At 42.3% G+C, this 26,688-nt stretch overlaps 1 protein-coding gene and 1 non-coding gene across 4 annotated transcripts in view; both read left to right on the forward strand.

Annotated features, from left to right (window-relative positions):
* GARRE1 (granule associated Rac and RHOG effector 1) overlaps window positions 1-26,688 on the forward strand; it is a 156,065-nt gene that overhangs the window by 11,057 nt on the left and 118,320 nt on the right. The gene's annotated exons all lie outside the window — the stretch shown is intronic.
* On the forward strand, window positions 21,981-22,054 carry TRNAN-GUU (transfer RNA asparagine (anticodon GUU)). The gene has a single exon. It is a non-coding gene; the product is annotated as a tRNA-Asn (tRNA).

Here is a 26,688-nt window from a genome sequence, read left to right on the forward strand (position 1 = left end):
TGTGTACAAGTACAGTAGGGCCCTACTCATACGGCAGGTTCTGTTCCAGGCCCTCGCTGAAAAGCATAAACCGCCGGAAAGTGGGGCCCTACTCAGCTGGAGCGCGGGAGCTCCCCACGCTCCAACTGACAGAGATCAGCTGGAGCATGGGAGCTCCCTGCCCTACAGCTGATCGTACTCCAGCTGGGGCGCAGGGAGCTCCAGCCGCCGCGCTCCAGCTGACAGCGATCAGCTGGAGCATGGGAGCTCCCTGCGCTACAGCTGACAGGGATCAGCTGTAGTGCACGAACTCTCCACGCTACAGCTGATTGCATGCTATAGCTGATCAGCTGGAGCGCACGATCAGCTGGAGTGTGGGGAGCTCGCATACTCCAGCTGATCGCTGTCAGCTGGAGTGTGGCGGCTGGAGCTCCCTGCGCTACACCTGATCGCACTGCTGGCACTGCCATATTAGCAGAACGCTGAAAAGTGGGGCTCCGACGACCAAGGCCCTACTGTAGTAAAAATTTGAAGTTGTACCATGCATGTAATGGGAGAAAACCATATCACGTATAATGATGTAATTGCTTTTTTTAATGCAGAATTAACAGAGGGTTCACCCTCTGTGCGGGAAACAAATGATATATGAAGTGGTGTCACAATGCAAATATTTGAGAATGAAAAACCATGCACAAATTCTACACTATAGTTTAGTGCAGGAAGAGAGTGACATATTTATGCTTGTTGGGATAATTTTAGGTAAGTCAAATAAAAGTTTGAACTTTATGCTAATCAGGAAAGCTGCCACGAAGTTTACCATTGGGCTGTACCCTCGATAGTTGTATGAAATATTGGTCTATAACACTCGACTGACTCCTCATCTTTGCTTGGTTTAGGCAGAACAATAATACATGTGACTTTCCAAGAATTCGGGATTTGGCCACCCCTTTGAATATCTGTAAAGAGTTTCTGTAAGAGAAGGGTTAATAAATCTTTGTATTTTTTATAGAAAGCACCACTATAACCATCTAGATCTGGTGTTTTATTTGGTTTAAGTTTGTTAATGGCGTTTGAGATTTCCAAAACTGATATTTCCCTGCCTAAGTATCAGGGCTGTGGAGTTTGTACGCCAAACCTTCAACTCCCAACTCCTCTATTTTTCTACTGTCCGACTCCACCCAAAATTGCTTCTTGTCAATCAAAATTTATTTGGAAGTCGGAGTCGGTACATTTCTACTGACTCCGACTCCTCCCCAAATTGCTCCTGACTCCAACTCCACCCAAAATTGCTCTTGACTCCGACTCCACAGCCCTGCTAAGTAGTCTATATGTTCCTGGCTCAACTGATGAGTACCATGCTTCACAAGATACTCATATATTGACTGGGTTTCTGGATTATCAGATTCATGTAATGTTGAGTAGTAGCTACAAAATGTATCCAGAATTTCCTCTGTGTTAAAAATTTTTTTGTTGTCAAATGATTTTAATGCTATTATTTTATTCCTGGTTTGTTTCTTTCTCAATTTATTTGCAAACAGTTTTGTATTTTTGCCTCCAAATTCATAAAAGGATTGATTTACAAATTGCAATGCTGTTGAGATTTTAGCCACCTCCAGGGATCTCAGTTCTGATTTTTTCCTGGTCAACTCAGTAAAGATGGTTGGATCTTCTGTTAGTTTATGATGGTGTTCCAAATATTTTATTTGACTAAGTAATGTGAACCTTGCCAATTCTCTCTCTTTATGTATTTTGCTCTGCTCACTTATCATTGTGCCTCGATTTACCAAATAACTGCTGGACTGTGAGATTCATTGTTGTTATTCTGAAGAAATTCTTTAATGTCTTGATTAATTTTATCAGAAGCCAAAACATTCTGAAGAAGGTTTGGGGCAAGTGCCATGAATAAGGTCTGTGTTGCTGTGGGGTAAAACTTAGTTTGATAGAGACTGGGGCATGGTCCAAAATAGTTATTGGGTCATTCGTGGCTGATTTGAGGGCAGAGAGAAGGTCATCTGTAAGTAGGATGTAATCTATCCTTGTATATGCATGATGGCGGTATGAATAGAAGCTGAAATCTTTGTCTAGGGGGTGCAGAAATCTCCAAGAATCTACCAGCTTGTGTGAGTTCAACAGGGCGGATAGTCCTGAGACTGTCTTGTGTGTGGTATTAGAACACTCAGACTTTCTGTCTGGGAGCGGGTCTAGTGCTAGGTTTAAGTCTCCTAATATTAGTTTACCTTCTTGGAACAATTCTAGTTGGGCAAAGAAATCTGACAAGAAGGATAACTGTGCTGTGTTTGGGGCATAGACAGAGCCCAGTGTATATTTTACGCCTTGACTAATTGTACCCTTGACTAACACGTATTGGCCTTGGGAGTCTGTGAGCACTTTGTCTACTACGCAGCCAATCCTATTAGCTAACCATAATGCCACTCCTCTGGCTTTGGAGGAACCTGGGGAAGAGAACCAAGGTCCTTCTCTAGGGGGAAGTACTGGAGTTTTGGATCCTTTTTGTTCATGAGACTCCTGGAGATGTATAATATTGTATAGAAACTTAGCAACTCTCTTCCTTTTGATCACCGTCCCCAGCCCATTAACATTCCAGGACATAATTGATAAATCAGGCATTAGTATTTAAGGAGAAAGACAGTAAAAGTATAATCCCTTTAAGCATTACCATTTTCATATTTAATTTTCTCTCAATAACAAGTACCCTCCCCCATAGCAAACCTTTCCCACCCACCCCAACACCCCAGTAAACATGAAAACATAATTACCCTGTTTTATATCGCTGGAGTCCTCAGAGAGGAGCCCAGAATTAAAGAGACAAAATCTCTTCACTTCTGTATGAAACTGTGGAGGTGAACTAATTAAGTGCCCCCCCGGGACAATGCAGTTTAATCTTAAAAATTAGTTGTGAAAGTAATAATTTGTAATTCCCCCTGGTAACCGACCCAAGCGGTAACATTGCCAACAAGCCTAATGTAATAAGTATTATCTTTGATGCTATATTTGTACATTGTTTTTATAATTAGGAGCTCTTGATTTTCCTTATGAACCATTTTAAGCAGAGTGTAAAGACTTAAAGCCCTTAGCGAAATAAGTTACGATTTTGAGTTAAAGCGCCGTCCTCTTTTGCCGCCTTTTCTCATTTCCCGCCATTTTAAGCTGTCTTCTTCCTCGCTTGAGCTGTCAGAAATGGCTTCCCTGTTTTCATTTATGCTTGGTTTTAGACCCATAAGAGTCACTAGCTTCTTTGGTTGAGCTGATAATGTGCGTGGTCCCATCTGCTTTTAGAAGTAGTTTGAAGGGAAATCCCCACTTGTACTGTACGCCTGCTTTGCGGAACAAATCTGTGTATGGTTTGAAATCTCTCCATCTTTGAAGTGTATCTTGGGTCATATCCTGAAAGACAGAGACAGGGAGCCTTTCCATTCTAAAGATTCCAGGGCTCTAATCTTCTGAGAAATCGTTTCCTTCAGGGCATAGTTGTTGAATGTATTAGGATATCTCTAGGGCATTCCCTCCCTTTTGGCTTCCAGTATAAAGCTCTGTGAGCTCTTTCAATATCTTCTGTCAGTTTCACCTCAGGAAATTGATAATTCAGCCACATTACCAAGTCCTTTAGTAAGGATTCTTTTGTTTCTCCCTCTTGTTCAATGGCCCCTCTCACTCTCAGATTATGGCGGCAGAGCGATCCTCCAGGTCAGCAATCTGCTTATTTATATTATTGTGCTCTAGTGACAGGGCTTTAATGGCCGCCTTGTGCTTCATTCTCTGCTCCTTCACCTCCGTTGTTACTTGTGCAATTTCTTTTACTTAAGTTGCTAATTCTTTAACTTCTTGCTGTAGAGGACTTATAGTTTTCTCTCATTCAGAAAACATGTCCTCTCTAGATTTTTCCAGAATATCAGACATGAGAATAACGTCTACCTTACCGCTCCTAGGGGCCTTTGGAGACATGGCAGCGTTTATATCGTCTTCTCTCCGGCGTTTCAGGCCTCCTGCTAGATCCTGGTGAGGGTTTGCTTGAGGTTCCAAATTTTTATTACACTGTATGCTCTCAATCATCAGAAAGGCAAAACACCTCTTTGTGAAATTCGGTTGAAGGCTTGGGTGGTTTAAAAGCTTGAGAATTTGTCCCGAGAGTAGTGGAGAGCAGACCTAAGACACCATCTTTGTTGAGTGATGTCAGCCCCCCTCGATTGTTGTATGGCATATTGTAGGGCAAGTGGTTCACTTAAAAAATATATGCTGTGGTTAGTTCATAAGGCAGTTTACCTGGTTAGGTTTGACAACGCTTAAGATCTGACCTAGTATAGTTAGGATCCAGAGAATGAGGTGAACCTGGTATTTTCTGCAAGATTTTTTCAGCATTGGGTTTGTCCAGAATTGCAAGTGATTCCTAATTTATTTATTAAAGTATTCATATGCTGTCATCTCATAAATGATCAGGCTGGTGTACAGCAAAATGTATACAGTGAAACATAAAACATGATTAGAAACGGTACAAAATAATCACAAAGATGACTGGCTAATCAAAAGCTTTAAACAGCTGCATAGGTATGTAGGCATAAAGTCAAAAGTGAAGATGTCTGTAAATCTATGTTGGAAGAGTCTTCCACAGCACAGGACTGGTAATATTAAGTGCCTGGCTTCTAGGTGAGGCCAGTCAGGCCCTTGTAACATGGGGGACAACTAAGAGAGCATTAAGGCACCAGGACTTGCACAGCTTTACCTGATTTAGATATTAAGAAGAAATACAGCTATGTCTCATCAGCCTACTGATGGCACTGTGCTCCAAAACTCTTAATGACCACTCCCAACAGCTTCATATAGATGTTAAATACCATTGGGGACAAAATGGTGACCTGTGGAATTCCACTGCACAAGTGCCAAGGGGACAAAGAATGCTTCTCCAATGTTACTATCTGGACTTGACCAGTGAAACCACTGTAATAGTGCTGCTGATACTCACCCCACACAGTTGATCAAGGAAGATACCATGGTCAATGGTATCAAAGACCACTTGGATATTAAGTAAGAGTTGCAGGGTCACACTCACCCCATTACTGTCTTGATAAAGGTCATCCATCAAGGCAACCAAGGCTGATTCAGTCCTGAAACCAGGCCTAAACCCTGATGAGAGTGGATTCAGATAATCTGTGTTATCTAAGGATGCTTGAAGCTGCTCCACCACCTCTCTCTTTATCACCTTTCCCAAAGATGAGGTATTGGTGACTGGCTGGTAGTTATTATATCTCATTGGGTCCAGGATGGGCTTTTTAAGGAGCGGCTGCATCAGTGCCTCTTTATAGGTGGCTGGCACCACCCCATTATGCAGTGGACCCCCCCTGTCCAACCCACTCTGGGTTTGACCAGCCAGGAAGGGCAGGGATCCAGAGGGCACGTGGCTGGATACATTGCTGTTCACATCAGGTAGCGTCAGCTAGAAATTGTCCCATAACACTGGGCCAGTTGTAGCACTGGACACCTCAGCTGGGTTTGCCATATGAAGAGACCTCCCAGTCTGCATCTGTGTTTGAACTGTTTTTAGAGTTTTTTAAAAGATGTTTTTAAGAATTATTTTTAAAGATGGTTGGTTTTGAAGATGTTCTTAGTGTTTTTGTTTGCCGCCCTGGACTCCTTCCATGAGGAAGGGTGGGATATAAATATAACAGCAAGTATAATCATAGCAGCATCCAAGTCACTATGAAGTTAAGCAAATTTATCTTTATCTATCTTGCAAACTGTGTGCAGGTAGTCACTGTATGTTCCAGGGTCCCCCCCCCCGATCTTGGGAACCAGCCTCTGCCAGCCAACTCCTTGAGGATGTGATGGATGCAGTGATGTAATACTACTCTGCCGCTCTCACTGCCACATGGCAAGCAAGATTGTGTCCTAATGTGTTCTGTCAGCTTTGGAGTGAGATTTCCACCACTTGAACTCTGGTCTTTGTGCAGCCCACTTCATCAACTGCAGTTCCTTGGAATACCAAGGAGCAATGTGATCTCCACAGCACTGAAGAAGACTGTTGAGAGTGATTGTGTCAGTGGCCCTACTCTTATATCTTGATGTATGTTTATCATGCTTTCTGCTTGAAAAAGCATCTTGCCAATTGTGGTAGATAAAGAGTAGCACCACTCTGTTTCATAAAAATGAGATGATCGACCACTGTTTACTTTTTTTGTTACAAGACCTAGTAAACTGTTCCTTTGCATTTATATCTAATCATTCCATTTTAAGCATGATGGTTTTTACAGGTAAACATTCAGTATGTCTTCTCATGACAAAAATTGGCTGTATGTAACTAGAAAGCTTTGTGTATGTTCACAAAGATTTGGCAGAGGCAGTGAGTTAAGTATATATGACTTCTGTCAGGAAAATTTTGGGGGGAGATTAACACTTTATATCTGTGAGAGTGTGTGGGCTTTTCCCCCTAGAAGAATTAGCAGCACACCAACTCAGTCAAGTCTATAGCCAGTTATACTTCACTTCTCCTGTCATGGTGTTGCTCTGAGACAATTACTCTAACAGCATCACAGCAAAAGCACCACTCAGCAAGCAACAACATTTCAGTACTCAATCCAGCGTGTTACATCACAGCTAATGATAGTTGCGGATAGGAAAAAGCAGCCTTCTCCCCACCCCCCTAAAAAACAAACTGCCTCTTTTATTTTGATGTTGTTACAGAGTTGTTAGAAGCTGATAGATGTTAGTTCAGATCTTGACCCAGTCCAACCACATGCTGACAATGAATATGTCAAAATATATTAGCAACATCAAACCCATAATTATAAAATGAAATCTGTCTCTTGCAGTGGAATGGTAATGACTATTAGAATAAATAGGCAAACTCGCTGCTAGACAAAGAGTGAGGTCAAAGAAAGAAATACCAACTTGATGTAAAAGATTGGTCAGTAGTCAAGATAGTTGTGTTGAGGAGATGTATGTTCAAAGTCTAGTAGATTTTGACTCATATACCCTATCCGTTCCTCCTCTATAGGAAGGGTGTTGAGGGTGTGTGTGTTTGGGGGGAGAGGGAATGTTACCCCTGGAAGGGCAGCTATGGGGTGTCCAGTGTACCCCATTGCACTATGAGACATGCATCTCATCAAAGCTGTGTGCTAAGTACCCCCAGCAGTGACAGGAGAGGTGCAGTAGCTGGAAAATCGGCAGAACAGGTAAACTTTCTTGTCATCTACTGCTCTGCATTTGCTACTGCCCTACCTGGGCAGGAGAGCTGTTAGTCCATCCCTGGAGAAAGACCCATTTCTCCACTGATTTGCAGCAGCTGGCTTTGAGGCCAAGACTTATGGTTGGGAAGTGGTGGGGAATTTCAGGATAACAACTGACCTTGGGCTGGGGAAGGTGGTGTTTATGTTTGCGTTTATTTTTATTTTTTTAATCTGCTGGAGGGTGGGTGAGGAATTGTGCTTGCTTTGGCAGCCAGAAGTTGCTATTATGGTCCACCATGTGCTTGGAGACTGAATTTTGAACTGTTCTTGGGTAGCAGGGGGGAGCCCAATTCCAGTGGTCTCAGGTAAGGAAGGGCAGGGAGAGGGTGCTTTCCTTCTCTCTTTAACCATTTTAAGAGTTTCTTCAGTTATCGAGGTCTTTCTCTCTTTTTAACTAGAGGTATTGTCTGTTTGCATTCTTCCCTGATAATGTCTCTAACTTCACTCCTTAGTTCTTCTGGTTCTCTATCAGCTAGGTTTAAAGCCTCAAATCTGTTCCTGTACATTTATCTAAGTGTAAAGAACTTTACATTTATCTAACAACTGAAATAGTTAACCATTCAAATAGCTGTGTGTGTTTTGTTAATGTTGTTGAAGAAGAAAACTCAACTCAAGCATAAGCCATCTTATTAGAATAATTTAAAAGCTTATTTGGTGGTGGTGATTCTGGCACATCATGACAAAAAAAAATATTTATTTATTTATTTTATTTGTTTCATTTTTAAACCGCCCATAGCGAGTGGCTCTCTGGGCGGTGTACAAAAGATTAAAATACAGAATATCACAATAAAATCAACCTACCAACAGTAAACATAAAAATCATGATTAATTGAACAGTTGGAGGTGGTTCATCTCCTGAATGACTTCACAAGTTCATTGTGCTTAAATAGACGATTAAATAGACTCTTCCTCACTAGTGATTTAAACTGTGAATTAAATCATTAAAACTGCATCCTTCTGAGAAGTTATTTAGATCAATTTGATTTAAATCAAATCAACATGATCTAGACAAGACTGAGGTGCGTTGGTGGGTGGTTCCTCTGCCTGGCTAAGTGGTGTGCAGCCTGCTCTAGATGGGGTCCCACTCCCTCTGAAGGTGTGGGTTCGTAGTTTGGAGGCTGTCCTGGATCCTGTGCTGTTGCTTGAGGCTCAGTTGGCCTCTTTGGCATGGAGCACCTTTAATCAGCTTAGGCTGGTGGCCCAACTGCAACCCTATCTGGATAGGGGTAACCTGTCTGGATAGGGGTAACCTGTCAAAGCAGTCTTTGCTCTGGTAACCTCAAGGTTGGATTACTGCAATGTGCTTTATGTGAGGCTGTCTTTGAGAACAGTTCAGAATATTCAATTAGTGTAGAATGTGGCTGCCCAATTGTTGATGGGTTCAAGGTGAACATTGGCAATCACTCGTGACTGAGTAAGATTGTATTCCAAGATAAGGTCTTTAATGGTAGGTCCGTAAGTGACTGTGGAGACTAATTATAGATCCATACAGCCTCCCACAGTGAGGACATAGGTTTCCAGATGGAAGACAATTGCAATGAGGATTTCCTTGACATGCCTTCCACTTAGCTCGTTTGTCCCTTTTGCCCTGTACTTGTGCTTCTTCAGAGTCCATGGTACTTTTGATAATAGCCGACCTCCAATTGGGACGCTCGTGGGCCAAAGCTTCCCAGCTCTCAATGCTCATGTTACATTTTTAAAACCAGAACTGTCACTAGAAGCTAAAATGATGACACTGAGTTAATCATACTTTGAACACATAATGAGAAGACATGATTCACTAGAAAAGACAATAATGCTGGGAAGAACAGAAGGGAGTAGAAAAAGAGGAAGGCCAAAGAAGAGATGGATTGATTCCATAAAGGAAGCCACAGACCTGAACTTACAAGATCTGAACAGGGTAGTTCATGACAGATGCTCTTGGAGGTCACTGATTCATAGGGTCGCCATAAGTCGTAATTGACTTGAAGGCATATAACAACAACAACATGCTTTAAGAACATATTTAAACCTTTTTTTCCTGTCCACTGATATTCCATTTTCCATCCTTAAGTTGGGAGTAAAGTAGCTGCTTTGGAAGACGGTGATCAGGCATTCGAACAACATTACCAGTCCAGCGAAGTTGATGTTTAAAGATAATTGTTTTAACACTGGTAGTCTTTGCTTCTTCCAGAACACTAACATTAGTCCGTCTGTCTTCCCAAGTAATTTGCAGAATTTTCTGGAGGCAGCGTTGGTGGAATCATTCAAGAAGTTGGGAGTGGCATTTATAGATGGTCCATGTTTCACAGGCGTACAGTAAGGTTGGTAGTACAATGGCTTTGTAAATAAGCATTTTGGTTTCCCTGCGAATATCCCGATCCTCGGGCACTCTACGCTTCATTTGGGAGAATGCGGCACTTGCAGAGCTCAGACGATGTTGAATTTCAGCATCGATGTTAGCTTTTACGAAGAGATGGCTGCCAAGATAGGGGAAGTGATCAATGTTCTCCAGCATCACACCATTAAGGTGGATTGATGGTGGTACAGAGGGACTACAGTAAGGGACCCGCTTTACGGAGCTTCGCTTAATGGCACTTCGCTAATGCGGCGGTCTCAATTAGATGCAATTAGACTAAAGCCCCATTTGTATGGCGCTTGTTCCGCTTTTACGGCAGTTTTCGGGCATCACATGCCATTCTATTCCATGAGTTCCACTTTACAGCAGTTTTCGCTTTTCGTAGGGGGTCCGGAACGTAACCCACCATATGAGTGGGGCCCTACTGTAGTTTGCACCTGTTGATGAATCAGTTTGTGTGTTTTATATTAAGTGAGAGCCCAAGCTTTCCACATGCTTTTGCAAAGACATTTAGGACAGTTTGAAGATCTTTCTCTAAATGTGTGGAGACTACATTATCATCGGCATATTGGGGTTCTATGACAGAGGTTGACATTATCTTACTTTTTGCTTTCAGCCTATTGAGATTTAAAAGCTTTCCATCTGTTCAGTATATGATTTCAATACCAGTAGGAAGTTTCCCCTCAATCAGGTGTAGAATCATAGCAATGAAGATAGCAAATAAGGTAGGAGCAATGACATATCCCTGTTTTACGCCTGATCTGACTCTGAATGGATTGCTCTGAAAGCCATTGTTATCCAAAATTGTCGCTGTCATGTGGTCATGAAGGAGTCGTAAAATATTCACAAATTTATCAGGGCATCCAGTTTTCAGAACGATGGTCCAGAGAGCGGTTCGATTCACAGTATCAAAGGCCTTAGTCAGATCAATAAACGCCATATAAAAAGGTCAGTTCTGCTCCTGGCATTTTTCTTGAAGCTGTCGTGCAGTGAAGATCATGTCCACTGTCTCCCTGGAAGGGCGGAAATCCTTTTGGGATTTGGGAAGGACATCTTCTGAGATAGGTAGGAAGCGATTTGCAAGGATCCTTGCAAGGATTTTACCTGCGGTAGCAAGAAAAGAGATGCCTCAATAGTTCCCACAATCTATTCTATCACCCTTCTTAAAAAGGGGGATAATTATGGCATCCATAAAGTCTTCTAGGATCTCCTCCCTCATCCAGATTTTTTTCAATGAGCTTATGAAGTTGTTGTGTAAATTCAGGCCCACCTTCTTTAAAGACTTCAGCAGGAATCCCATCAGGTCCACTAGCTTTGTTCTTCATTTGATTGATGGCTTTACTGACTTCATCCAAATTAGGGGATACTGCAAGCTCATCTCTAGTTTGTTGCTATGTACTTTGCGAGAAGACCTCACTAGCCACAGTAGAGTTACGATTAAGGAAGTTGTGGTAAAGCTCTTTCCAACGTAACTGTTTATCAAGAAGTTTGGTACCATCCATTGAACGTAAGGGATTTGTACCATAATTTGTTGGTCCATAGATGGCCTTTGTGGCATTAAAAAAGCCCCGTGCATCAGGCCTGTGGATTCAGTACGCCAAACCTTAGACTCCAACTCCTCTATTTTTCTACTGTCCGACTCCACCCAAAATTGCTTTCGACTCCACGACTTTTGACTCCACAGCCCTGGAAAGCGCTGTAAATGTATTTTAAATTGGAAGCTGTCGTAGGAGCATTTTTATCACTGCCTGAATATGCGCTGATCTTGACATCACAGCAATTGTCTTCATCTGGGTCCTGTATCATACACTGACACACAAAATGTTTCTCATCTTGAGTTATGGTGAAATGCTGAAATACAGGTGACTTCATGGAAAGCTTCTTTGACATTGTGAATATATATTTTTAAAAAATTGTCTATCAAAATTTATTTTGAAGCCGGAGTCGGTACATTTCTACAGACTCTGACGCCACCCAATATTGCTTCCGACTCCAACTACATAGCCCTGCCGTGCATCATGAGTATCTGGAAAATGCTGGATTTCTTGAGCTTTCTTTATCCACCAGGCATTCTTAAGTTCTCTAGTTCTTCTTTGGGCCTCAGCTTTGCACTGGCATAGATGTTTTTCTCAGCAGTACAGTTAATGTCTTTGCCATATCTGGAAGGCTTTCCTTTTCTTGTCGATGATATGTTCAATCTCACTACCATTTTCATCAAACCAATCCTGATGTTTCTTAGTTTGGTATCCAATAGTTCGTTCACATGCTGCAATAATGGAAGTCTTCAGTTTAACCCAGTGTTCCTCGACGTTTTCAGGAAGTTCCGTAGGTAGGTGTTTCTTGAGTTGTTTGAAAGCAAGCTCACTTAATAGGATCTTGAAGGTGTGGATGTTCATTTTATGCCTTGGTTTTTTCTTCCTTGGAGCCTACGGTGAGGAGCAATATTAATGGCCATAGTGGATTGAATTAATTGGTGATCTGTCCAGAAGTCATCAGCACTCGTCATGGCCCTAGTGAGGAGTACATCATAATGATCTCTGGCACGGACAATTACGTAATCCAGGAGATGCCAGTGTTTCGACTGAGGATACTTCCATGATGTTTTAAATTTATTTTTCTGGTGAAATAGTGTGTTTGTAATAACAAGATTATGCTCTGCACATTTAGTCAGAAGTAGAATGCCATTCAGGTTGCAGTTGCCAACTCCTTTCCCAATGGTTTCTGGTCATAAATCGAAATCATGCCTAACTCTTGCGTTGAAATTGCCCAGGAGCATAATTTTATCCTCCTTAAGTATCTCTGATAAGATGGTGTCCAGCTGGGTATAACATTTTTCCTTGAAGTCTTCACCAGCATCTAATGTTGGTACGTAAGCACTTAGAACAGTTGCCTGCTGGTTTTTGGCAAGTTTTAACTGGAGAGTTGAGAGTCATTCATTAATGCCGGTATGAACTTCTCATAAGAGCTTCACAAGATTATTTTTAATAGCAAAGCCTACTCCATGTATTCGTCATTCTTGTTCAGGCAGTCCTTTCCAGAAGAAGGTGTAACCTCCTTTTTCTTCCTTCAGTTGTCCCTCTCCTGCTTTTTGGGTTTCTTGGAGTGCTGCTGTGTCAATATTAAAATGTCTCAACTCCCTCACGATGATGGCAGGCCTGCATTCAGGATGTTCACTATCTGTATTGTCCAGCAATGTCCGTATATTCCATGTTCAAAAATTCAATTGTCTTTTGCGACCGCTAAGTGGTGACCCCACTGGATGGAGTAATCCAGTCAGGGAGAGAGATGAGGCAGACTATGTTTAGGGCACCTTTTCTAGCACCCTCCCATATGAAGTGAGCAGAGTGGATCCTGAATAGGACTACTCTGTCATGGATAAAGCTGCCGAACTACTCAACTGCCTCGGTCCTTGAGCCCTGATGACTGAGACCCATGTGCCGGTCCATGACTAGGGGCTTCCGGATTTCACAGTCCTGCCCCCGTTGCCATTCACCTATCACCAAGGGACTTTGTTTCGTTTGGTTTGGTTGGAAGACACCTGTGCATGAATTTGTTTTATATGATGAGATCGGCGCACGATCAACACAAAAACTTGACAGAAAAAGGCTTTGATCCAATGGCATGGATACGATGATGATTGGAAGTCTTTTATCTGCTGCAGCCTTCATTCACCTTCACAGCTGTTGTAACATACACATTGTTATCCTCTGCCTGTTCTGCTGTTGAGGACATTCTTGGATTGTTCTTTGTCTGGTTCCTCTCCCTTGTCCTTACCGCCTGCTTGGGAGTACATGACTCTGGACGGCATCGTTGATAGGGTTTAGATCTTAAAACTCTAATCCTATTCCAGTTATGGCTACCTGTACACTTCTGAGCCCAATTCAAAGTGCTGGTTTTGACCTATAAAGCTCTTCATGGCTCAGGACCCCAATATCTTTTGGAACATCTCTCCTGATATGAACCTACACAGACTCTTACATCTTCTTCTGAGGCCCTTCTCCTGATCCCCTCTGTGAGGGAGGCTTGGAGTGTGGTGACAAGGGATAGGACCTTTTCAGTTGTGGCTCCCTATTTGTGGAATATGCTCCCCAGTTAGGTCGACCTGGTGCCTTCCTTGACATCTTTTTGGTGTCAGGTAAAAACTCAATCCCCCCCCCCTGACATTTGATAGACTGAGATGATAATGTCTGTTAGTATACTGCCAAAGCATTCTGTGGCTGTATGGGCGTGTTGCTTTATTGTTTTGTTTACTCTTGTTTTTATAGTATGACATGTTTGTTTTTGTTTTTATTAGCGTTGTAAGTCGCTTGGAGATATTTGGGTAACAAGCAACTAATAAATCCAATAAATAATAAGTGTATGATGGAGGTGTTTTAGTTAACAGCTACACACAGTGATATTTATTAAGGTTTTCATTAATCCTGCACGCAGTGGGTATATTGGGAAACAATTCATGGGCTTATTAGTTCACAACTGTTGTTGCTGTGGTCCTCTTGTTGCTTCTGGCATGATTCCAGACGGAAGTCTTTCCTCTTTAGAGATTGTTGCAGGAATGGATTCTAGCCTGTTAGGTGAGAATGCATCGGCTGGGTGGAGTCCTGCTGAAACAGGTGGCTCTTGTGACTGAAATCTAGGTATAATGAGGTCAGGTGCTGCCATGTGGTTACCTTGTTTTCATTTCACAGGCTTAAGATCCACCTCCTTTACTTTCTTTGCAGAGGCATTCTCTGAGTTCATTTGGGAGGAATTGTACATGGACTTAATGTAATGCTGACTGCTTGGAATTTACTTCCAGCCATTCTTTAATCTACTGCTTGCTCTCTTACAAGGAATATTAAATAATGGGAGAATATTTGGTCAGCAGCAGTGGCAGGTGCCATTCCAGTGTTCGCAGTCATAGATGCCCAGATGCCAAGAATGAATTGAATTAAATAAAAAAGTGTTTCTGTTTCTGTTAATTAATTCAAGGTTTTAAAGAGTGTCTTATGGCAAGTCAGCCTAGTGCTCCATCTAGTTCATTACTGTTTTCACTATCATGCAGGTGTCAACAAATTCCCTAGCTCTGGTGAGCCTCGGCTCTTCTCTGAGCTTGGAGCTAAGGTGGAGAGCCAGGGATTGTCTCTGACCTTGCACTGTGCCTCTGAAGCACAGCATGACATAGGAGCCCTGTCCTCCCAAGTGTGGAGCTGGGTAGTGAGGCAAGGGATTGTATGAAGCTCACTGTGACATAAAAGGCAAAACCCTTACCCTTCTTGAGTTTGAAGAGGAGCAAGGTGATGGTGATCACAAGTTTAATCTGATTCATTGTTGGTCACTTTTGTCTTTACAGTTTTATGATGTTTTGGGTAATTTTATGCTGTTATGGGTAATTGCGGTTCTAAAAGGAGAGAGAAAATGCAAATTGATTGACTAAGGGGATGGGGCGGAATCCTTTTTCAGGCTAATTCATCACACTTCTGGTTAAGGAACAAATTAGCTCAGTGGTCTAAAGCAACACTAGATTTAGATTCCAGTCTCTTCAAATGCATGGGTTCAAATACCGGTGCTGCCAGTTAGAATTTTTATTTATTCTTAATTAATTTGATCAAATTTCATATTTTTGCAGAAGGAAGGAAGAGGATATTAGTCCATTTGTTGATTGGATTTTTTTTTTTAAAAAATAACCTTATATTGGGAAAAAGAGAGGATGGGGAACCCTCTCAATTTGCCTGGAGTGTCTCTAGTACACTGTAATAATGTCAGTGTAAAGCCACAGCAAGCTGAAAGTTTTAAATATCTCATCGAAAGCAACACTAAAGTAATTCGTTTATTAGTAAAGGCTTAGGAAGGAAGCTATTCTGAGTTTAACCATACAGTTTTTGAAAGGTTTCCTTGTGAATTGTGTTTATGCAGACTACCAGAATGGTGGGGGTGGGGGATTGCAGTTCTAAAAAGAGAGAGAAAATGCAATTTCTGAATCTATGTATTGTCTCTCAGTGTTTTGAATAACTCCATTAAAATTGGCAGGCTTGTAAACAAAGGATTTGTGAGTTGAATAGTATGCCTTTTGAAAGGTTCCTTGTGAATTGCGCTTATGTGAACCCCCAGAAGGGCGGGGGAGGGTAACTGCAGTTATAAATGAATTCTATACTGTCCTTTCTCCCTATAGGCTACTTTTCTGTCTGCAGGGATTTTTGTTTTCTTGTTTTGAAGAACACATCAGGGAAGGAGGCTTAGCAGTCAGGCAAGGGATGCTGATTTGCTCCTTGGTTTGTTGGTGGGATGAGATACTCAGTGGTGCAGTTCGGTAATTTGAGGCTCTGGACTTAGTACTGTAGTCTTATGGGGATAACACTTCCCATTTCTCTTGGGTGGTGATTTTTTTTACATCAGAATGTGATAAGCCAGACCCTCTGCACTGAGGTAAAGGCTTTTTTAAAAAAAGAACGGTTCATAATATAAACCAGAGATGGGGAACTTGTGGCTGTCAAGAAGTTGCTGAACTACAACTCCTATCACCTCCAGCCAACATGGGTAATGGTCAGGAGTGATGGGAGTAGCACTCCAACAACTTCTGGAGGGCCACGGGTTCTCCATCCTTGGTATAAACTGGGTGTGGGGAACCTCTTGTAGTATTGCTGAATGAGGCCATAAATTGTCTTGCGGGGTCTATGCACAGCCATGTTTTAAGTATGACTGCATGGCAATAAATCCCATTGAACTCTGCAAAGTATAAAAGTGTTCTTTCCATTTGAAAAAGCAGGCAGATTCTATTATCAAACAATCTCCAGTTTAAGAATGGTGCTGTAGGCACACATATCTTCCTATCACTCTCCAAAAGCAAAGAAATTGGGCAACTATAGTGAATGCACTAGGGGTGTGGGAGGCCATGCCTCCTCTCTGAGATATTGTACTGGCCTACAAATTTGTGAAAATGCAAACTCAGTTTGGGTTGGTCTCCTACAGTCCAATGTATTTCCTGCGTAGCTTTGAAGAATTTGGTAACGTGCCTGTGAGCACATCGTAAGCGCTTGCATCACCTGCAGTGACCCCAAATAACAGAAACAAGACATGTGCTTTGCTGGTTTCGTTTTAGCAGGGATGAAGCAACAATATAAAGACAGTTGATTGTCTTTCACAGTCCAATGCACTTCCCATGTAGCTTAGAAGAATTTGGTAATATTTGCCTCTGAGCATATGGTGAGTTCTGGCAACACCTGTAATCTTCTCAAATATCAGAAACCAGACATGTGCTGCCTTATACCAAGTCAGGTAGGTAAAAAAAGGGGGGGGAGCAGGACGATGAGAAAATGTAAGTGAAAAATATAAATGAAAAATCACAGTTTTTATTCCAGTTTCAAGGATAAAAATGGTTTACAAAAAAGCCCAACGCGTTTCGGCTAGTGTTATGTAGCCTTCATCAGGGCCTGTAAGAAATAAATATATACAGAAGTGGCTTTACATTTTTTGCAAACTATCATCATACAGTTTTATTTTAAAAAACAATGGGGTGGGAGTACGTGTCATTCCTTACTCACATGCCTGTCTATAATCTTTTCTTAAATCAAAGCTGTAATGGATCAGATTCTTTCCACAGGATTGTTGAGAATCAGCAACACATTCTTCAGGGCAAATCTGGTGAGTGTGTCCGTTGTAGGTTGTGGAGTACAATATAGTCGGTTGCAAAGTACATTCAGCTGGGATAAAATGCATGATGTAATTGCAGTCTAGGGATCTTGTGTCAAGTGTGTATCTTTACAATAAGGGAAGAAAATCCAGGTCCTCATTCAGTCCATTTGGGGAAAGGGTATTCAGTTTGAAGATCCATGCTATTTCTCTTCTCATGAGTGTGTTGGAATTGGGGCCACGTGTTTTTTGTAAACCCCAAAAATACAAAATCCTTGTGGGTATGGTCATGGTCTATAAAGTGGTTTACTAGAGGCGCGGTTCTCCTTTTACATTTGACGTTACTTAAGTGTTCTCCAATTCTGATTTTAAGGGGCCTGCTGGTTTGGCCAACATATATTTTAGGACAACTACATTGTATAATATAGACTACATGTGAAGTATTGCACGTTGTAAAATGTGTGAGGAAATGTTGTTGTTGATCATAAGGGTTGATAAATTGAATCTTTTTAGAAGTGTGTTTGCAATACACACAGCATCCGCATGGATTGTGTCCGATGGGTCCTCGTGAGCTCAAACATGACCTGGGTAAATGAGTATTGTCTCTGAAGGTACTCCTTACTAGTACATCCTGGAAGTTTTTGGTCCTTTTAAAGGAGACCATAGGTTTGTCAGAACAACCAGGAATGTGTTGTATCAGATGCCAATATTTTTGGATGCTGTTTTGCAACTTATTATCTATGTTGTTGAACGTTAGGTTGCAGTGCTCTAACCACTACACCACATTGGCTATCAGAATTTCTTCTGATAGAAGAAATCTCATTTTAAGATATTTATAAGATATTCAGAAGGAGAATGTATTTTTTTAGTTTTTCCATTAGATCACATTGAACGACTTTAATGTTACCATGTGTTGTATTGTAGGATGCAAAGGGTCATTCCAATGTAACTCTTGGAAATGCTTTATTACCTATGCACTGCATTCTGTTATTAAACTGTTGGAGTTCACAGACTTTTAAAAGCAATCATGTATTTCTACATGAAAACACAAATGAAGGTTGCAGTGTGGAAGTGCTAATGTAATACTGTCTCTGAGGTCCAAATATTAATGTCATAAATTGTCCAGGTGATGTATTTTTCCCTCCCCCTCACGTAGTGAGAATAGAGATGCATATAGCAGGATCCATTGTGACCTTTTATTTCTTCCAGTGTAAATATATTATTTATTTTATTTTTATTTCTGCGATTTATTTATCGCCCATCTGGCTGGAAACCGAGCCACTCTGAGCGATGTACAAAGTCATAATATATAAGTATCACAACATCAAAACAGCAATAAAACTAAAACAACAGGTAAAGGTTACTACAATAAAGTTCAATAAAGCTGCAACATGAATCCATGATTCCTCTATTAACTAGAGCTGGGCTCCTGCTGCCCTGGGCTACTGCCAGGAGGAAGGGTGGATATAAACCAAATAATAAATAAATAAAATAGATATAAAAATACTGGTAGGAGCTGTTCTTACAGCCAGTCTTACAGCATTTTACTCCATGGATTACATTTAGCTGCAAGCCACAGTTAGCAGACAGTGGTTTGTTCTTGGCTTTACCACTCATGGTTTGTAGCAGGGGCAGAATAAACCACGAACTTTTGTTCAGATGGCATAACAAGCCAAGACTTGTAGTTTGTTCCTCATGCAGTTGGGAGCAGGTGGGGGAGAGTGAAGTGAGGACTTTTGAGTAGCATGCAGTAGTATGCTGCTGGTTGGCATTAAATCATAGTTAAACAAAATCTGTAGTTTAATGTGATGTGCATACGCAGCCATTTAAAAAAAATAGTGTATACAAGATGACTTTCATCTGATGTCTTAGCAAACAGATGATACTAGTAAGGGGAAATGATCTATTCCTATTAATAGAAATATATTTCATATAATAAATGGCATCCATAGGTGTTCAAAGGTATGGGCCTTTTTCCACCTTCATGTAAATGAACAAATTATGTTATCCTTGAGGCTATATACCCCATTTTATTTATTCATTCCTTTAATGCTGGAATGCTGGAGAGCCTTGATTTGGTAACTATAACTATGCTGCTGTTGAAAGGCTGCCTTCTAATTCCAAGTGCTCCCTTCTTATAACTCCTTCAAGACAGCCAAGTAAAATGTTCAGAAGGTTAGTAGGTATGAAGGTTAGTAGGCCCACCATGTATGAATGAGATCAGCATCATTTCCCCCACATTTCCAACAAATACAGTAGGGCCCCACTCATACGGCGGGTTACGTTCCAGACCCCTGCCGAAAAGCAAAAATCGTCAGAAAGTGGGACATAGTGCGTAATCAGCTGTACAGTACAGCTGATTGCACGCTATAGCTGATTGCTGTCAGCTGGAGTGCGGCGGCTTGAGCTTCCCACACTACAGCTGATCAGCTGTAGCGCGCCATCAGTTGTAGCATGGGGAGCTCCAGCTGACAGCGCTTGGCCCCTCAAGCTCCCCGTGCTACAGCTGATCAGGGAGCTTCAGGGGCCAAGTGCTGTCATAGTGTGGCAGCTGGAGCTCCCCGTGCTACAGCTGATCGCCCGGCTAGTGCCGTATTAGCAGAACGCCAAAAAGCGGGGCCCTACTGTACTGCTAACTTCAGGACATATTTTGTCAGCTTTTTTTTGCATTATCGTACCCCAATAATACAAGTTCTTGTAGATATTTTGTTTAGATTAACACACAGATGTTCATTGATTATCTGAAATGTTTATATTTCTGTTTCTTTTATAATTGCGTTATTTTGGAAGAGGAATTTACTGGGTGATACCCGTGACAGCCCACTTGTACAACAGCCATTCTGCTAGTGGCAGCCTTGTTCTTATTGGATTCAGCTGTTGTACTACACTGAGTGTCCTGTGCTTGCAAAATTATTTGTGCAATATTATTATTGTCACAAAAAATTGTGCACTAACATCAACCCTCAACGTTATGTTGGATCTCACTCATATTGAGGGAGCATCCAGAGCTTTTAACTCAGTTTTGTATGTAAATTATATGAATGTTTTACCAGATTGTTAAATGTAGTTAAATATGATTTGGCCCATAGAAGAGATGTAAATGTGAAACCACATGGAGGCAGGATAATTTTAATGAATAATGATTTGTGAAGTGACATTTGTATTGGTTGGTTGTGAAACAGGCTGATTTGCTGTTCTCAACTACTGAAGCAATATTATGTGGGCATCTGCTTAGTTCAGGGTTGCAAATCGTGTTCAGACATGCAGTGTTAAGTCAGCGGCTTTTAGGAATTTGGTGCTTTAAAATGTTTTTTACATGATAAGCAAACCTGAAGAATATCTTAACTTGCTTCAGTGCTAATCTGTTTGTAATTTTTAGACCCAGGAAGTAAAAGCATGAATGCTGTGCAATCCATCTTGTCTTTAAATCCAGAAGATGAGAGAACCATGTGCCATCTTTGAATCATAAAATCATAGAATAGTAGGAAGGGCCCTATAAGGCACTTGGTTTCTTTTTCCTAAGTGTAGAACTTTGCATTTATCCCTGTTGAATTTCATTCTGTTGTTTTCAGCCCAATGCTCCAGCCTATCAAGGTCCCTTTGAATTTTGTTTCTGTCTTCCACAGTATTAGCTGTGCCCCCCAATTTTGTATCATCTGTAAATTTGATAAGCATGCTCTGTACCGCCTCATCCAAGTCATTAATAAAAATGTTGAAGAGCACCGAGTCCTGTGGTACCCCACTTGTTACTTCTGCCCAGTTTGAGAAGGACCCATTGATAAGCACTCTTTGAGTACGATTCTGGAGCCAGCTGTGGATCCACCTGATAGCTGTTCTATCCAGCCCACATTTAGCTAGCTTGCTAATCAGAATATCATGGGGCACTTTGGGCTCATCCAAACGGAGTGGGATAATCCATGTTTTTATCTGGTTTGCCATCTGACAGTCCTCACTGTCTTTCCCCCCCACTTTTTCCGATTTAAAAAATACGTGTTTTTTGCGCCCGCACATGCAGCGGGAAGATCCGCACATCCTTTTTGCTTTTTCCAAGCCCCGCCTGTAAAACCACCCCATCAGCTGATTGGTTCACAGAAAAATGACGCATGCTCCTCCCCCTCTTTGCAAAGCACAATATTGCGCATGCGCTTGAACGTTAGAGCACAAAAGTTTGAGCCCACACAAGGACAATTCATGTTTTCTTCTGTTATTACCCATCACAATTATAACTCATTTTATCTGGGTTAGAACCAATCCGGGAGCAGGAGAGGGGATGTGAAGGGACAAAACTGCTGGCTCCCTTCTTTTGGCTGCCTTCCCAAAAGCAGCTCTTCGAGGAGGGACCCCCAAAGGGGGGTTCCTGCCCCCTGCTTTTCTACCTTTATACATATTAAGAGCATCTGCCTCGCATGCAAACGGTCCCAAATTCAGTCTCCGGCATCTCCAGGATGGGCTGTGAAAGACTCCTGTCTGAAATCTTGGGGCTTATAAGCCACTGCTAGACAGGGTATCCTGTATTGCGCTCGATAGACTGATAGTCTGACTCGGTGTCAGGCAGTTTCCCGGGGGGGGGAGGAAGACGTGGGTAAGCAAGCTCTACAAGTCAGTGGGACGGATATCCCACAACAGATTGGTTGCGGGATGAGTTTTTGTCCGTAGAACTAGAGCCCATCGAACTTCATGGGGCAACGAGGCTGCAACCCCCTGCAAAATGTCTGGAGAGTAATAGAGTGGAAATTTGCTTCTGAGCTTGAACGTTAGAGCGCAAAAGTTTGAATATTCCTGTGGCTGTAAAGGAGTTCCTTGCCAGTTGTTATTTGCAGGTCTCTGTGGCACAATCGGTTAGCGTCTTCAGCTGTTAACCGAAAGGTTGGTGGTTCAAGCCCACCCAGGGACAATTCATGTTTTCTTCTGTTATTACCCATCACAATTATAATTCATTTTATCTGGGTTAGAACCAATCGGGGAGCAGGAGAGGGAACGTGAAGGGACAAAACTGCTGGCTCCCTTCTTTTTGCGCTGGAAAGCCGGGACTCTGCTGCCTTCCAAAAGCAGCTCCTCCAGGAGGGCCCCCCCAAGGGGGGTCCTTGCTCCCTGCCCTTCCATTTTTGAGAACGCCTTGTCACAACCACTACCACCCCTCCCTTCCATTTACCTGCGTTTCTGGAGAAATAAGTGGAATTGTCAGCCCTGTGTATCTCCAGAAACGTTAATATGTATAACGGTAGAAAAGCATACAGCCACTTTTGCGCTATACCGCAAATGCAAGCTAACAAAAATACAGGAAGGGACTACACGGCTCGAGGGGTTCCTGCTCCCTGCCCTTTCATTGTCGTTTCTTTTATTAGACGGAACACCGGAAAGCCTGGCTGCCTTCCAAAAGCAGCTCCTCAAGGAGGGCCCCCCAAAGGGGGGTTTCTGCTCCCTGCTTTTCTACCTTTATACATATTAAGAGGATCTGCCTCGCATGCAAACGGTCCCAAATTCAGTCTACGGCATCTCCAGGGTGGGCTTCAGTACAGCGCGGCTGTTTGCCTGCGTTCCCTGCCCGATCCAAGAGCGTCTCCCTGCACCAACCAGGCACACTTCAGTGAGTCCAGCCAGGAAAAGGGGGGCTTTACACACAACCACAATTGCAGATCTCACCCAGAGCGGCCGCCCAGTTCGCAGGCTGGCTAAAAATAAACTTGGAATTTTGCATCTGCGCAGTAGTTGTAGAGCCCCCCAACACCCCACCATTGTGATGATTGGTTCAATTTCCCTGGGCTTCCCCCCCCCGATATTCGCGCACATGCGCAAAAGTGCAGACACATGATTGGCTGGAATGAGGAGAAGGGGCCCTGGGAAATGCCCAAGAACAGCCCATCAGGTGTAAAGTCTGCCGTATTGCGTCCTAGCTCCTGAAGGCACAGCGGATGATTCCCGATTTTAAAAGGCAAATCGCATTTTTTGCGGTATTGCCAGGAACGGATTTAACCCGTAAAAAAACGCAACAGCAAGTGATGTCATATGAACGACCTAAAAATAATGAGAACACAAAGCGGTCGTGTATCACATGTTGCAGTCGTCTGGATGAGCCCTTTGTCAAAAGCTTTGCTGAAGTCAAAATACATTATGTCCGCAGCATTCCCGCAGTCTACAAGGGAGGTTACCCGATCAAAAAATGAGATAAGATTAGTTTGGCAGAATTTGGTGTTCATAAATCTGTGTTGGCTCCTAGTAATCACTGCATTGTTTTCAAGGTGCTTACAGATTGACTGCTTTATAATCTGCTCCAGAGTTTTTCCAGGGATTGATGTTAGGCTGACTGGTCTGTAGTTTCCCGGCTCCTCCTTTTTGCCCTTTTTGAACATAGGCACAAAATTAGCTCTCCTCCAGTCATCCGGCACTTCACCAGTCCTCCACGATTTCGCAAAGATAATAGACGGGTTCTGAGAGTTCTTCAGCCAGTTCTTTCAATACTCCAGGATGCAGTTTATTGGGCCCTGCTGATTTGAACTCATTCAAAGTGATTAGGTATTCCTTGACCATTTGTCTGTCAATCTCAAGCTCCAATCCTGCCCCTTCTACTTCGTGTTTCCCGGGAGGGTCATAGACCCTTTTTTGGGAGAAGACTGAGCCAAAGTGTGAATTGAGCATTTCTGCCTTTTCTTTGTCGTCTGTTAACATTTTGCCATCCTCATTGAGTAGCTGCACCACCATTTTCTTTCTCTGTCTTTTACTATGGACATACCTGAAGAAAGCTTTTTTGTTGCTTTTAGCATCCCTCGCTAACCTCAGCTCATTCTCAGCTTTAGCCTTCCTGACACCATCCCTGCAGTTCCGTGATACCTGCCTGTACTCTTTCTTTGTGTCCTGGCCTTCTTTCCACTTCCTGTATGTGTCTTTTTTTGTTTTCAGGTCCTGTCTAAGCTTTCTGCATCCCTAGCTACTAAATGCAAATGCATGCTGTAGCTGCTGCTTGTGCCCTTTTGCCTGATCAAAGGAAAAGCTGATGATACATCCTATTGACAAGAGGCTCAAGGGCAGAAGAGAATGTGTTAAGGCTGGCAACTCCTATAATGCAGTCCAGTTGGGAAAATTCAGTTCTTTGGTATGGTAGCGTGCAGTAGTTATAACAAGAGGAGTGGTGAGGGTTGGAGGGGCAGATTGGTGGGAAAAGGAAGAGGTGAACAGAGCAGGAGAACCTTCCCCTGAACTCCTGTTTACAAGATTACAAAGAACTCTGGCATGTCTACTGTCCTTTTGCATAATTAGAAGTACTTGTATGGTGGTCCTCTTTAAGACCATGGGAGTCTGATTTGTTTTCGGCATTAACTGAATGGAAACTTACAGTGAAATCCTATGGACATCTACTTAGAAGTAAGTCCTGTTAAGTTCTCTGGGGCTTACATTCCAGGTAATTGGGTATAGGATTTAAGCTGGAGATGATTTCTTGAAACATAAACTACTTGGATATAGTTGACAACTAGTTTTGTCCAGTGAATCATTAGAAGGATTGTGACAATGTTCTCTGCCAGTTCAACACTGATCCCCTGGAGTAGAAATATAGTGGATTTTCCATTATGAGTTTAGAACGGATCTGACAGGATTTATTTATATTATTTTAATTTATTTATCCCCGCTCGTGTCTCCTGGGTGTCAAGGGCCAGCTAAAGATCACCCCCACAGTGAGTGGCTCAGGGGTTACGTGCCCTGCCACCTGTGCAGCCGTGGGCAAGCTGCATAGTCCCAAGAAGCCCAGTTGCCCCCCAGCTGACAGTTGCGGACAAGGAAGGGGCTGCCTTGTGCAGCTGTGGCAAGCGGAGCAGGCCCTAGCCAGCTGGGGAGGACTAGCCTCAGAGGGAGGCAATGGTAAACCTCCTCTGAATGCTGCTTACCATGAAAACCCTATTTATAGGGTCGCCGTAAGTCGGGATCGACTTGAAGGCAATCCATTTCCATATACCACCCCATAGCCGAAGCTCTGGGTGGTTTACAGCATAAAAGCAGATCTGCAGTTGTTGGGACAGTTTCCTTGCTCCTTCCGTTGGGAGCTGCCAGGGTGAACATATGTTTTAAGCATCTGAAAGTGTGCATATATATATATAGTTGCTTTTGCTTGTTAGACATGTTCATCTCTGTTAAGGGAACTGATCCCTGTTCTGAAAAAGAAACTGCTTTGACATATTCATGATATGGACCTGCATTTTGGCTTTATGTCATTGTTGAATATATGTGGTTTACATCTCTTTGAGAAGTGTATGTAACTACAGATTTTTTAACAGATTGTATGTAATGCAGAAACATCAGTTTCAAATAATGTATATTAGAGATGAGAGTTTAATAGTATGACTTTGCACCATAATAATTCTCTTAGAGTCTTGATCATTATTGGGCTGTTAACCAATGCTATAATTTGGGGGGTTGATTGAATCTTGAGTTCGTTTTGCTTTTTGCTTTTACTGTGCCCTGTAGATGAGTGATGGCAACCCTTCCGTCGCATCTCTAATCCGTCCTCCTGGTAGACAACATGCCTGGCGAGGCCACGAATCTTCTCGGCATACTTTGGTTTCGATCCCATGCAGTAGGGAGTCTCCCACTACTAGTACTCTTCTCTTCTTGTTGTGGGGTGTGGTTTCATTGCCCCTGTTTGACTGAGCTTCAGCCTCTTGCTCGTTGTTGCACGGGGTCTCCTGTAATTCTTCCACCACAGGCTGTCCTCCAGTCTCATCCTTGAGCAGTTTTCATGGGAAGCAGTATTCAGAAGTGGTTTACCATTGCCCTCCTCTGAGGCTGAGAGGCAGTGACTGGCCCAATGATCCCTAGCACTGAATTTGCTTTTTTTTATGATTGCTGCCTCCTGGGTTGACCTTTTCATTGAGTTATCCACCCTGACACAGGATCTCTTTCCTGGTCAGTCACTGCTGCTCATACCCCATCAGTGTAAAGACAAGTTAGAATATTGTGCTCCAATATGCATCACTTTTAACACTTGCTTTCATTGAATCTCATTTGCTATTTTATTGCCCACTCACGTAGCTTGGAGAGATCCAAGTTTCTTGGACTTGTTTTCAACCTGTTTTTGTTTTCACCACCCTCAATTTTGTATCAGTAAACTTTATTCTGTCACTGTCGTCCCTGACACTAGGTCATTTATGAACAAGTTTAAAACACTTGTCCTAAGGGAAAGTCTTGAGGACACTTAAATCACTTCCCTGTGAGAATTTTGTGTTCATGTATTCCTATACTCTACCTTTTCTTCTTTAACCAGATAATAATCCATAACCATGGCTGCTATGTTTACTCAGAAGGCTTTTATGTTTACTTTGACAAAAGGTTTTGGGAAGTCCAAGACTTCAGTGTCTGTTGGCTCACTCCAGACCATATGCTTGTTGACACTTTTGAAGAAAGCTAAAGGTATATAGTGCGACAGAATTTACCTCTGCAGAAACAATGTTCTTCAGAAAGATGTTCTTCTATATGCTTGATAGTTTTATCTTCCATAATGCTTTCTGCTCATTTACCCAGAATTAATATTAAATTAACTGG

Source organism: Rhineura floridana, chromosome 13 (genome assembly GCF_030035675.1).
Source record: "Rhineura floridana isolate rRhiFlo1 chromosome 13, rRhiFlo1.hap2, whole genome shotgun sequence".
Lineage (NCBI taxonomy): Eukaryota > Metazoa > Chordata > Lepidosauria > Squamata > Rhineuridae > Rhineura > Rhineura floridana.